This window comes from Suricata suricatta, chromosome 10, assembly GCF_006229205.1.
Source record: "Suricata suricatta isolate VVHF042 chromosome 10, meerkat_22Aug2017_6uvM2_HiC, whole genome shotgun sequence".
NCBI classification, from domain to species: domain Eukaryota; kingdom Metazoa; phylum Chordata; class Mammalia; order Carnivora; family Herpestidae; genus Suricata; species Suricata suricatta.
In genome coordinates, this window is record NC_043709.1 from 18,860,777 (window position 1) to 18,875,650 (window position 14,874).

At 42.8% G+C, this 14,874-nt stretch overlaps 1 long non-coding RNA gene across 1 annotated transcript; it reads left to right on the forward strand.

The window, feature by feature from the left end:
• Positions 1 to 264: 264 nt before the first annotated feature.
• On the forward strand, positions 265 to 8,091 carry LOC115304223. Its single transcript, XR_003914346.1, has 3 exons — positions 265 to 420; positions 1,860 to 1,954; positions 7,659 to 8,091. It is a non-coding gene; the product is annotated as an uncharacterized LOC115304223 (long non-coding RNA).
• The last annotated feature ends 6,783 nt before the right edge of the window (positions 8,092 to 14,874 follow it).

A 14,874-nucleotide genomic window follows, 5' to 3' on the forward strand; every position in this document is an offset into this window, starting at 1 on the left:
CTGAGCCCTGAGCACTGTGAGGAGCCAAGACGCTAATCTGGCCTTGAACTATCTACCTCTGGACTTTTACATAAGAGAGAAATAAACTTCTATATTGAGCCACTGTTATTTGGCGTTTTTACTACTCTTATGAGTAGTAAGTGAATGAGTCCTAAATGACAAAGTGCTTAGGAACTGGATTCTGGAATTAGATTGCCTAGGTTCTGTCATTTATTAGCTCATAGCCATAGGTAATTTGCTTTACTTCCTTGCCCCAGCTGTAAAATGAGGGTGCTAAAGATAGCATCTACCTTCTAGGTGTGAATGAGCTAATAAACATGAGGTGTGGAATCTGTGAAGCCTGGAGCCGTAGTACACATCTAGAATAAAGGTGTGCCCCAAAGTAGCAAGACTGAAAGTTATTCTTCCCTTGAACCAGAGGTAGGTTTTTTTTTATTTTAGTGCTGCAGCAATGGCAACAGTGCTAATAAGATCTTTAGTAAGTTGTTATAAAGCACTTTACAGGAATCTTCCCAACATCCCTATGAGTTCTGTACTATTACTTGCATTCCACAGAGAATAAAGTGGAAGTTTGGAGAGGTTTACTGAGATGCAAAGATCACATAGCTACTAAGGGGCTGTGATAGGATCCACACCCAGGTATTTTACCTACGAATTCCCTTCTTTCCCACAAACCTTAAGTGCAAGTTGTGGTACTGCCACGCATTCCTATCATGCCCTAAACACATACTTTTTGTAAAAGGATTCCCAGGCTAGATTTTTCTTTTTGTAAAGAATAAAGAAAGTACCCAAATTCCCTAAGAAACTTTGCTTTCTAGTCCCTGACAGCTCAGATGCAAGTAGGCCCTTGTATGTGATCACAAAAAATGTTCGCCCTAGAATATACTTTGAAAAAAAGAGATCCGGCCAAGGTTCAGCTCTGCAACGGGAGAAGAGGGAAAACCTTGATCCACCTTGTTGCAATCTGGATACTGGGGCCTGATTCTGAGTGATGTTTCAGGCTCACTGTAAGAGGGACCAAAGAGAAGCGTCTGGGTGGCTCAGTTGGTCAAGCATCTGACTCTTGACTTCTGCTCGTCATGATCTCACAGTTCATGGATACAAGCCCCACGTCGTGCTCTACACTGGCAGTGTGGAGCCTGCTCAGGATTCTCTCTTCCTCTCTCTCTGCCCCTCCCCTGCTCTCTTTCTTTCAAAAAATAAATAAGAAAAAAATTTTTAAATAAAAAAATAAGAGGGACCAAAGAGGAGTCAAGCCTCTGGGGTAGGGTGAGGCTTCATGACAGCCCATGTGTTTTGAATTACAGTTTCTTTTAACAGAAGCGATTTGGAAGCAGGACTGGGCAGTCGCTAACTGGAATGCTGTAGCCATCCTCCATGTTCCCTGAAGGCAGGGCTGGTAGCTTTCACTGCTTTTGGGGGGGGTGGTGTAAGTTAGGTGCTAGGAAGAACTTGTTCAGGCTAATGATTGTGAAAGGCAGACACAAATGTGGTTGTAGAATACTGTTATCTATGCAGACTTGAAAAAAAGTGTAGGAAAAAAATCTTTCACACAGAGAGGATATGGACTGAGCATCAGCCTAGTAGAAAGCAGGAGATGAGCACAGAAAGTAAAGGAGTAATGGTTCTGAGCAGTAAAACCAGACCTCAGTTCAAATCCTAGCTTATAAAACCAGTGATCTGGGGTCCACCTCCTCCACCACTGGGGTCCTCTTTCCTCCCTGTATAGGGAGGATCACAGGATGGCTACTGACGATGAGGTTGAAAAAATATGCCCAATAATATGGGAGGCATTCAATACATATTCATTTCATCCTTTTTTTGTGAATCTTTTCCTCTTTTGTGACTTTATGATTCAGTACTTCCTGGAATTCTAAGGCACTCGGAATTTTCCAAAGAGTTTCAACCGCTTACTGAGCTTCTGAGCTCTTCCCAGCACTACTTTCTGAGAGAGGTAAGTTGTAGAGATAGATCAGAAATCAAACAGACAAAGCTTTGCCTGCTGGCTCGGCAGCCCCTTCTCACCTGCCATTTTTCCCCCTGTTCTCATTGGACAAGAAGGTACTGTCACAAACAAGACACTCCACGCAGCATATACACTCTGTGGCCTGTGGCCGTTGCTTGGTGCACTTTGCTGCCCGCAGAGACGAGCGCCTCTAATCTCCTAAAGGGTTGGGACTGGGGTCCAGCAAGAGGCCCTGGGGACAGCAGGCATCGGCCAGCAGTTCACCTCCCTGCATGGCCTGGGGCCTCAGGGCCCCTGGTGTACATCGTGAAGGGACGGGTTTCGGGGGATGCTGAAGACTTTCCAAGCTCAAAGTTTGAAGCCAGAAGGCAGAGAATTTCTATCAGTGAGGAGTAATTTTTCTGTGCTCTGTTCCTTTCTGTAGGCTATCCTCCCTGGATTGTGTTTATACTTTTCTCTTGATGAAAACATTTTTTAAGTCTATGTAACATTTCTTTCCTAAGAGGTGGGCTTCCTGTAGAGGCAGCATGGGGGGTGGGAAGCGGGGAGTTAACAATGAGGGAGGGTGTAGGAAAAATGATCATCTGAGAACAGATCACCCCAGTCTCTTGTGCCCAGGTTGGGAAGGCTTGCCTGACTTCTTCCACTTCACGGGAAAATGACAGTGATAAGTGGGGAAAAGCTCCGTATCTTCATTTCTCCCCAAGCCTCTTACAGCCAGCCACGTCATTAAAAAGTTTTAACTGCATAAGCCTCACACCCAAAGTTTAGAGAGAAAAATATAAATTAAATAAGAACTTACATCTGAACAAAGTTTTTTTCTTTTCTTCACCTGTACATTTTTTTTAACTTTGAGATGAATGAGTTGATGAAGAATTCCTTTTTCAACTCAGAAACTCTATGTTTAGTCCAATTATAGCTTCCACTGTCAGGTGTAGCTGCCCCCAAATGAACACAATCAATGACAAGCAGTTAAAAAGAGTGGCCTCATATGACTTCTATCTCTAAAGGTAAAGGGCACACATACAATGTTATCTATCCTATTTCGATCCCAATACCTCCTCTAAAAGAGAGAGACCCAAAAGGGAGAGGAGGTTGGCTCTCAGTAGCTTTCCATTCAGCTGAAAAAGGAACTGGGCTGGTTGCTACTTCAGTTGGCCCCTTTTCTGGGGTTTGTGGAGGGGTGGCCTTTTCTGTAGTGCACTGGCGCCCCCTACTGTCCACTTCAGAAACACCCAGAGCGGCACGAACTGCCAGACCTGGAGAGGTCATCCAAACACCCTTTCAACTTTTCTGACAAATCCCCAAAACTTGAAACTGTGTGATTCCACCTTTAATTCAGTGAGGATAGTTTATAGTCAAGTTATATTGTTATTTTAGAAACTAACAAAATGTTACAAAGGAGTTTTAAAAATTATTTAGCTTTTTTTTTTTTTAACCTAGGTGTATTATGTCTGAGATGTACTAGCAGTTATTATATGAAACCAAAGGGGACTAGGAAATGCGGAGTTAAATAGACATTAAGTAAACATTAAATAAGCAGGTTCTTTCCTGCAGGACTACTCAGACCCTTTAATATGGACTGTGTATCTCCCACAGGGAAATGCAATTTCGCATTAGCACTTGACAAGACAACTACCTTTTTATTCGAATTTCTTATAAGGCCGATGTTCCAGAAAACACACTTAGGTAGTGCTAATCGAGTCAAAATGATTCCTTCTACAAATCTGGAAATTGGGCGCCAAGGAGCCGCCTGGGGCGTTAGCAGAGCCTAGCTCTAGAGCTCCTAGAGCAAGCAGCTTCTTCCCCAGGGCACCCCTGTCCTTAGAGTTGATCTTCAGCATTTCTGTCCTCATAATGCATGGGTATTTGTGGAGTGGGGAAGGGCGCCACCTTTAGCTAAGGATACTGGGAAAGTGAAATAGGGTCCTTTCAAGTATGCTCCCACTCTCTCTAGAGAATTTGTTTCTGGTATTTTCAGTTCAACTTCTGTCTCTTGTAAAAAATTTTATTGTTTTATAAAAACCATATATTCAACAAATATTATTTTATTTTCATTTTTTAAAATGTTTATTTATTTTGAGAAAGAGAGAGAGAAAGAGCAAGCAGGGGAGGAAAAGAGAGAGATGAAGAGAGAATCCCAAGCAGGCTTCGTGATGTCAACACAGAGCCCAACTCGGGGCTCAATCTCATGAACCACGCATGAGATCATGACCTGAGCCAACACCAAGAGTCAGATGCTTAACTGACTGAGCCACCCAGGTGCCCCTATATTCAACCAATATTTATTATGCACACAGCTCTGCCCTAGTTGGACGATATAAAGAAGGGCAACATAATACCACACTGGTTAAGAACAAGTGTTTGAAGGTCAAGTTCTGATTCTGCCATATGCTGGCTGTGTGTATTTGGACAAGTTACTGATTATCTTTAAGACTCAAGATATGCAAACAACCTAAGTGTGCACCAACAGATGAATGGACTAAGAACCTGCCATATGGGCACCTGGGTGGCTCAGTCCATCGAGCGTCTGACTTTGGCTCAGGTCATGATCTCACAGTTGGTGAGCTCGAGTCCTGTGTCAAGCTCCTCACTGATGGTACACGGCTAGAGACAGAAGGTGGAGGAAATAAGGTGTTGGTAAAATGGTACAGATTTTCAGTTCTGGAGGATGGATAAGTGTAGAGAGCTAATGTACAGCCTAGGGACTGTTTATATTATATTTAAGAAGACTGTAACGAGTATGAGAAACTTACTAAGAGAGTAGATTTCAGGTTCTCCCATCACAACAACAACAACAACAACGAAATGGTAACCATGAAAGGAGAAGATATTGCAGTTAGTTTGAAGGCAGTACATATTTCATGATATATATGTGTCTGTGTATCAAATAATCATGTACACTGTAAACATACAATTTAACGTATGCTAACTAATTTGTATGTAAATTAAAAAAATAAAATAATAATAAAATAAATAAATGTATTTAATAAATAAATATAACACTTAGACTCCCCATCTATAAAATGTAGATACTTTCATTGGATTGAGGGTATTATCTACCAATACCTTCGCAGTATTGTTTTGAGGATTGAATTAGAAAATATATGTAAATTAGCACAGTGCCAGCACATATAAGCATCCAATAAATCTTTGCTGCTATGTTGGAGGAAGAAAGAAAATAAGCACATCTAAAACAGATGAACATATGGCGGGCACGGGAGAGAAGAAAGGGAAACAAACCACAAGAGACTTTAGCAATAGAGACAAACTGAAGGTTGATGGAGGGAGGTGGGTGGGAGCTGGGCTAGATGGGTGATGGGTGTTAAGAGGCACTTGTGATGAGCACTGGGTGTTGTATAGAAATGACGAATCACTGAATTCTACTTCTGAAACCAATGTTGCACTATATTTACTAACTAAAGTATAAATTCACAAAGGCACATCCAAAGACTTCAAATAACAATATAAGGAAATGAATCAGACACAGCAACTAGGTTTCATGCTGCTTACCAACCACACTGAGCCTGTACTTCAAGTTGTATGTTGAGAAGAATTCTGATGTTCCCACCAGCCTTATAGGGAAGGAACACCAATATCAATTAGTGATGTTTTTCATGGGGAGGGGGATGTGGATAGGAGGTTATATGGTACATGCCATTCTTAGGATGAATAAAATGTCACATACTGCAGATTAGATAGAACAGTCATTTCCGGAGGAGATAGGATAGAAGCACTTGGGAGATGGGTTTGATATGCAGGAAGAGGTATCTGGCCCCAGGAGTTTTCTGAGAAAATGTGTTAAGGATAAAACCCACATAGCCATTTGGGTGGCAGTAAGTAGACCAGCCTGTCTAGAGAAAGATTTGATGCTAAAGATTAGCTCTACAAATATGGTAACCAGAGCTCCTGAGCTGGTGACCCAACATCAAATAAGCTGTCCCGTTGTTCCCATAAATTTCCTTCACATGCACTAGGCCATGTGCCTAAATTTGAAGTCCAGAAAATGTGGACACCAGTAAGTTCCTAGTACCATCCTGTCTCCCATGGAGCCATTCAAAGACTCTTTCCCTTTGCTCATGAAGGCCATCCTTTTGTGTTCAGTTCATGGCTGCTGTTCAAAACCCATCACTCTATGTACACTTTAGAAAGTTGTTACAAATGTCTTCCATCATGCACAGATGGCACTACAGCCCCAGACATCTTGATCTCAACAAATGGACTCATAAACTGTCATTGAAAATGAAAAAGGAAGAATCAACTTACCAGAAACTGTAGCTGCCATGCCTATCGTGTGCCTCCTCTATGTTCAGAGCTGAGCTACCTCTGGGGGTAGTTGGTGGAGAGAGAGGTATCAAAGAGATATTTATTTATTTATTATTATTATTTTTTAAATGTTTTATTTTATTTTTGATACAGGGAGAGACAGAGCATGAGAGGGGGAGGGGCAGAGAGAGAAGGAGACACAGAACCGGAAGCAGGCTCCAGGCTCTGAGCTAGCTGTCAGCACAGAGCCTGACGCAGGGCTTGAACCCATGAACGTGAGATCTGACCTGAGCCGAAGTCAGAGGTTTAACTGACTGAGCCACACAGGCGCCTCTCAAAGAGATATTTATTAAAGCCACAAGTAAGGATGGGAAGTTTTGAAAAATTCCTGCTTGTAAAACTTCATAATTTGGCCTAATTAGGTTGTATTCATCCATTCCTTTTTATGGAGGGTCTACCGCCAAGCAGGGACTTCTGTATTAGGATTTATGTGGTTACAAGTGACAGAAAGACCTAATTCAAACTCATTTAAACAAAATAGGGGGTTATTATAAGGGATAATGTGATGTCTGTGAAAGTCAGAGACAGGAATGTGCCTGAGGCATAGGAACAACTGAAGCCAGGAACTCAAAACCATCAGGTTTCTTTTTTATTCTTCTTGTCTCTGTCCCTCCATTCACTGTCTTCATTAGTTTCATTCTTCATTCAAGCTAGTGATCTGCTTTCTTCATGTGGTGAAAAACATGGGGGCAAATAGCTTCCTCACATAACAGTACATTTAATAGCTTTGGTCACCAGGAAAAGAAAAAAAAAAAAAACTATCTTAACGTTCTTTCTGGTTCCAAGTTGAAAAATCCCAGGGAAGAAGTCATTGAAGCATTTGGAGTCAGGTAAACTCCAGGGGGTCATGAAACGACATGGCAGATCCTGTGAGAACCACAAAGATGGAGATAATGGAGAGGAAGAAAGAGGGTGGGGTGAGATGCTAGGCAAACAAAACAAGAAATGCTTGTTATACATTTTCCTTTGATTGCCAACTCAACTTAGCTATCAATTCCATTCATGTAATAAGTACCTATTTACTCGCTTACTGAGTGCCTGCTACATGCCAGGAACTATGCTAAGATTTGGGGATGAAAAGATGACCACGATATCTCTTAAGAGGGCTAGGCATTCAGAGATACAAAAAACCCCATAAAATATACTTGTTTAGGAACTCACCATATAGCTGGGGAGAGAAAACTGTGTATTTGGAGAAAAATCAAGTGTCAAGCTATGCATTATGGGGGATGAGGGTGAAAGAAGGTAAGTAGGGCTAGTGAGCCTGGAACAATCAGAGGAAGTATCTTGGAGAGGGTGATCCCTCTGCGGGGTCTTTAGAGGGTGAGGAGGCTGTTGTTTATGACTACATGTGTTTCAAATGCAGGATTTTCACATCACACTAGTGAGGCCCTCTGTTCCTGGCTCTCTGCGTCTGGAGGCCTTCTGGAATGCGGCCGTCAGCCAGTGGTCCTGTTCCTTTCTCAGAGACATGACTACCACCCACAGCTCTTCTGATAGCCTTGTTTTTTATTGCCATGGCTCATTGGATCAAAGCCTTGGAGTTTGATGCAAGTTCAGAATAATTCAAAGATTAACTCATCTTTGTGTGCTTGAGGAGCTACACAAGCAACATCTGGTTCAGCCTGCAGAGGGATTTTTCACCCAAAGAGTTTCACATTTCAACATGTGAGCCATCCTGCTGAATAACATCATCGACGGGAAACAACACTCAGAGACCTCATCTTGTAACAAGAGCTCTGTGTAACACCCCGTGGTCATGTTTTGCACACAACCATAATAAATGGTGCAAATCGTAACAGGTTCTTTATCATCTTGTTTCTTGCCAAAGGGACTGAATTCCACAGTGATGGGGTTGAAATTCCCTTGTGGGTTTCCTCTGGGACCGTTCCATAGCCCTTGCTAGCACCATTAACAACACCGTTCCTGTGCATAGACCAGCCCATAGGCTCACATTTTAATGTTGTCACAGGGAATCTCTTGGTCATTCCTTTTGTCAAATCCCACCTGTCACCTCCCTGGCTTCCCAGCCCCCCCCCAGATGTCTGTGGTTAGGACCACCTCTTGCCCCTTGGTAAATCCTGGTTTTGTAAGGCCATACTCTGTCCTCAGTATCCTTCCAGGGTAGTCCCACCACTCTTGAAGTTATCTTCAAGTCAAGATTTTGCTATGTTCTTAAAGCTTATTCATTTTTGAGGAGGGTAGGGGCAGAGAGAGAGAGAGAGTGAAAGAATCCCAAGCAGACTCCGCACTGTCAGCACAGAGCCTGAAGCAGGGTTCAAACTCACAAATTGCGAGATCACGACTTGAGCTGAAATCAACTTAACTGACTGAGCCACTCAGGCGCCCTAGGTGACATACTGTAGTAACTAATAGTTGGGTGTTTTATGTCAGGGATGTGTTATTATACAGGTACTATTATCATACCCATGACTCACTGGAAAGGAAAATAAGGCTCAGAGTTTGAGTGAGTTGCCCCAGTATATGGTATGTACCCATGTCTGTCTTATTTCCAAGACTGTTTTTTTCAAGAGATAAGTATAAGGACCCAAGAATATGGTCATGGGAGTGTCACAAGGGAATCCCTGCTTCCAAGCTGGGGAGGGAGAAGGAAGAAGAAACACAAAGAATATGACTTTGAGTTCAAAGGAGGAGAGTTTTGAGACATGGTGAATTGTGTCCAAAGCCAGGACACACCAGGTTGGGGAATATTGAGACCACTGGCATGAAAAAGCTTATTGGCAAATGTTTTCAAGAAAAGCTTGAGTAGAGTAATGGACCTGAAAGAGGTCAGATAGTGAGTGGAATGATACAGTCTCTGCCAACAAAAGGAAAGAGCCACTAGACAGATGATGGAATAAAGTGAAAGGCTGGTCTCTGTCTACTAACCTTGAAACTCTGGAGTTGGGGCCCGGGAGTTGGCTTTACAAAACCTCCAGGTGATCCTGATGCACACTCATGTCTGTGACCCACTTCTATTGCAGAGTTTCTCAGTCTTGGCTGCACACTGGAATCACCTAGATTCCTTCCAGGTGATTCTAACATGCATCCAGAGTTGAATACCACTGTTTCAGTCAAAGGGGAAGAGGAAGGAATAATTCTAGCTGCACTGCAGAGCTTTGGACACTCCAGGCATTGTGCCAAGGATGGGCCCAAAGATAATCCAACAAGCTCCCTGTGCTTTGTAGGCATTGCACCAATGACTCCTTGTGACAAGTCTACGAGGCAGGTACTGTCATTAGTCCCATTTTATAGATGAACATGTAGAGTTTCCAAGAAGTTACGTGACTTGCCTGAGGCATCACAGCAAGGATCTGGCAAAGCTGGACCTTGAAAGTTAAACCTTCTTTGACTCCAAAGTACTCATTCTTTTTTAAAATTGTGGTAAAACATACATAACACAAAAAAATCACTGCTTTTTCACTTAAATAAATAAGAGAAAATCTATGGAGAACACACAGGGTTGATGGATGGAGGTGGGGGGGGGGATGGGCGAGATGGGTGATGGGTACTAAGGAGGGCATTTGTTGGGATGAGCTCTGGGTATGATATGCAGGTGATGAGTCATTAAATTCTACTCCTGAAGCCAATACTACACTGTATGGTAACTAACTTGAATTTAAATAAAAACTTGGAAGGAAAAAAAAAATCACCACTTCCACCATCTGTAAGTGTACAATTCAGTGGCATTAAGTATATTCACAATGTTATGCAATTATCACCACTATCCATTTCCAGGACTTTTTCATCATTTCAAACAGAAACTTCCTACCCGTTAAACAGTAACTCCCCATTCTCCTCTCCTTCCAGGCCCTGGTAACCTCTAACCTGCTGTCTCTCTGAATCAAAGTATTTCTTCTAAATCACTGTTTCCAGATAGGCTCAAAGAAGAAATGGAGGTGCTGAAATTGATCACTTTTTTCCCTTGACTAAGGGTATCTCTGAGTTAGCTAACGCTCCCATCTGCAACCTGTGTTCCCAAAACACGGAAAAATTTGTGATTCCCACCAAACAGCATATACTCTCTTCCTCTCTGTGCCACAGCACAGGCGAATCCCTCCACTCTGATGTTTTTTTCTCACCTTGCCTCCATTTAGCAAACTGACTCCTCCTCCGGGTCTCCCTCCAGGAATGATTGTCCCTGGGGATCTGAACCAGGTGCCTCAACTGGTCACACAGAACAGGCCTTGCAAACTGGTGTGCACTCCAGTAATGTTGGCATTTTGTTAAAATTCAGATTTGGACTATACGACTTCACTCATACGTGGACTTTAAAATACAAAACAGATGAATATAAGGGAAGGGAAGCAAAATAATATAAAAACAGGGAGGGGGACAAAACGTGAGACTCTTAAATATGGAGAACCACAGAGAGTTACTGGAGGGGTTGTGGGAGGGGGGATGGGCTAAATAGGTAAGGGACATTAAGGAATCTACTCCTGAAATCACTGTTGCACTATATGCTAACTGACTTGGATGTAAATTAAAAAAATAAAAAGGGTAAATAAATAATAAGTAAGTAAAATGCAGATGTGGACTTAACGGGACTGCATTTCTATCAGGCTTCCAGGTGATGTTCATGCTGCTGGTCCCCGAACAACACTTAGAGTAACGAGATCAAAGAGTGTAATACAATGCTTCTCCACAGTACGTACTTTTGCACTAGTATTCCCTTGGCTGTTTCTCCATTCTACTGTAAATATCTTGAGGACAGAAACCCATCTTGTTTATTGTTATATTCCAGAGCCTAGCATTGTGCCAACCCAGAGTAACTCTCAATAAATGCTGACAAATAAATCAGTAAATGAGTTCACAGGCTGGAAAAATAAAAAGGAACCAAATCTGTAAAGAGCCTCACAAGCCATCCTAAGGAACTTATAGGGAGCCACGGAACGATTTTAAGAGGGTTAGATATATCATATGTGTATGTGCAATGTGTTACAAAGGACCCAGACTGAAATCAAGGAAATAATAGTGAGCTACTGCAGTGGTCCAAGCAAATGATTATGAAGGCTTGCACTAAGGTAGCGATGGTGGAAATAGAGAGGAGAAAGAAGATTCAAGACCATAGAGATGGGTTGACCGGGCATTCTCATTTGCTTTAGACAGATCCAGTTTATTCCAGGTACAATTACCAATAATGGCCCTTTCACTCCCCAAAATACCCTGGTTTGCCTGAACTATCTGTTCACCCTGCACATAGGAGATTAAGTTATTAGAACATGAGGTGGGGTGGGGAACAGAGTGAGCAGTCTGGGATATGGCTCTCAAGTTTCTGCCCTGAGTGACCGAGGGGATGTTAACAGCATTTACTAAGCTAGGCAGTCAGAAGGAGAAGCAGCTAGAGAAGTTTCTTCTTAAAATAAAAATACTTAAGTCATACAGCAAGTCACTGAAAGGACACACACAAATTATTGATGTTTTGGGAATACCGATCAAAGAGATCACCAAATTGAGAACAACATTCCTTCCTGAAGCTCTGAACTGAGTAAGTCTCAGAGCAATTTATTAGGAAACCTGCCCTGACGTGCCACTCAGACCAACAGCAGAGGGGGAGTCAAAATGGCCAATTAATTCTGGGTTTTGTTCCTCTCCATTTGCTTCCCTTCAAGCCATCGCTGTGTCTGCTCCCAACAGCCAATGGATCTTCAGGACGCCCCATATCATATTTGACCATGGTCATTTAGACAGTCAAAATAATGGTGTACTACACTAAGACTTAACTAACTGAGTCAGAAGAACACTTTCTCTGAACACAAAAATGTTCTATCTCATTTATGGGCCACATGACCCAAGATCCTTACTAACCTCTATACACACTTGCCAACACTTCGACTTTCTCTCCTCTCCCCAACATGTCAACAACTAGGTAATTATTTAATAAACCTCAGAACATACCTTTGCTTCTTGTCTTGGCCAGAGAAATCTGGGATTTTCCCAGTTTCAATTTCAAGATGGCTCTTACTTAAGGGTTCCAAGTGCGGTCAAGCGGAAGAGTAAATTCACCCGCTAGAGCCTTTTGAGGGAACTTTCAAACAAAACTGGGCTTTTCAAGTATTAAGAGGAAATGACAGACTGAACTAAGCTCAGGATTCATTTTACTGCACGTGTTAAAGGTTATGTCAGCAGCTGTCAAATTGCTGGCCAGCTCTAAATACATCACTCTTTGCCTTAAATCAGATGTCTTGGGTGGCACCTGGAACTTGGTCCTCTGGGCTGACCCTGGGCAAAAGGATTACTCGAAAAGGTGAAATCTGCCTTCCAGGCATTCTTATCACTGGTGCCAATACCAGTCTGATGGGCAAGAGACCTGGAACCCAGGACCGCAAGTCCTGAGATTTTCATGGTTTCCGGCTGCTGTTAGAGACTCAGAACTCTACGGAGTGCTGGAGGTCTGATGTGGTCAGGGAGGCTGTGCATGTGGTTGGGGGGAGCTCTGTACTTTCCACTCGATTTTGCTGAAAACCTAACCCGCTTTAAAAGGTAAAGCTTATAAATCTTTAAAATGGGATAAAAGGGGGTTGCCTGGGTGGCTCAGTTGGTTAAGCATCCGACTCTTGGTTTCAGCTCAGAACATGATCTCATGGTTCATACGGTCCAGCTCCATGTTGGGTTCATGACAGCACAGAGGCTGCTTGGTCTCTCTCTGTCTCTCTCTGTCTCTCTCTGCTACTTCTCCACTCACATGCTCTCTCTCTGTCTCTCTCTCAAAATAAACATTTAAAAATAGCATAGTGGCACCTGGGTAACTCAGTAGGTTAGGCCTCTGACTTGGGCATGAGTTCGAGCCCCGCATCGGATTCTGTGTTTCCCTCTCTCTCTGCCCCTCCCCTGCTCATTCTCTCTCAATCTCTCTCTCTTTCTCTCAGAAATAAATACACATTAAGAAAAAAACTTTTTAACAGCATAAAAGGTATATTTAGGCAAAATTAAAACCTATTATTTCTAAAGATTTTTTTAAGTTTCTCAATGCTGGAGCTTCCTCTCTCTCTTTGTGGCTCCTGCATTGCTGTATCCCCCACCCACTGGGTCATTTCACAATGACCACCAAGCCAAGGGGCCGGGGAGGGCCAAAGGAGCTCTGAATTCTCCCTGGTGTTCTGTCATGGGTCAGTTTGCCAGAAAGGGGAAAAGGGATATTGTGATTGATGACTGAGGTCTATAAAAGCAAAATGTCCTCAGAAGAAAGTGTAAGTGAAGTCGTCGCCAGGAAGAGAAAGTGGGTAGAAAAGACACAAGATTAGAAGAGGCAATGACAAAAGTGCAAGATCACATGAAAAACCTAAGCAGTATGGAGACACTTTTGACCATCAAAAGGAGAGTAGGAGCCATGGGGGAAGAGAGAGAAGAGAGTCCTGCTGTCCACGGAAAGGGAGCAAACAGCCTCACCCTCCTGCCTTAGGAGCCTAAATCAAAAGGGGGGACAAAAAGGGAGAGTGTTTGTAGAAGGACAGTGACACGGTCAGCCTGCCTCTGTCCCACACCATCTACCCCAGAATCCACATCTGTGCCTATCGACGAATGAATGGCTCAACCCTGCAAAGGTGAACTTATAATCAGCATCCCCAATTTAGAAGAAAGGGTGAAATAGTTGGAAAGGTTTTCCAACCAACCAAAAAATGATCAAGTAATTGTATTTGCCAAATTCCAGATGCAGTTCCCGTTTGTCCCAGCATTCCCCTTTATGGGAATTTCTCCCACAGATTTCCTCATACATATTTGAAATGATATATGTACAAGGTCATGCAGAAGTTTGGGAATCACACGATTACTCATCAAACAGGGGACTTGTTAAATAAATGATGGCACAGCCACACAATGGAATACAATGCGAGTGTAAACAGAACCAACCAAAAAAATAAGGAAGCTCTCTGTATCGATAATGAAGCATTTCTAAGACCTGTTGCTTTGTCAAAAAAGGAAGGCTCAAAGCTGTCACTACACTATGCTGCATTTTGGGCAGAAGTTAAAAGGGAAACATTTTAAAAAGTGTTTCTGCTTCTATTTTCATAAAAAGTGGCTATCTGCTAAAAGAGAGGTGTGAGTTGTGGATAAAGAAAGAGTACAAGGCTTCTCAGAGAATACCTTTTTTTTTGTTTTGATTTTTGAATCCTATACTGAATTCTATTACTGATTCAAAAATTTTAAAATAACAAATGGTTCCGAAAGTAAGGGCTGTGAATGGGAGCAGCTGAATCCCCACTTACCTAGAAATTATCTTTCCACCCGGTGTGGTAAGGCCAGATAACAGTAGTTACTGTGTTTGCACATTAGGAGAACTCTCGGGTAATTGGATCAGTCAGGGCCCTTAAAGGATATGCATCAGAAATCCTTATCAAGTTTATGTAAGTTAAAAAGACACTCTGTCAACTCATGTGCCTGAAGAGTTCAGAGGCAGAGCTGGCTGTGGGGACACTGGGGCACAGAGCCTTGCTGAGGGACTAACTGCAGGCTTACAGGCATCTTACCAGGCACCCTGGCTCAAATTGCAAAGCAGATGGTTGGTACCTCGTTCAGCATTTTCTAGGCAGTGATTTTGGAAGTCACCGCACCTCCCCCCCCCCCCCCCCCCCCCCCCCCCC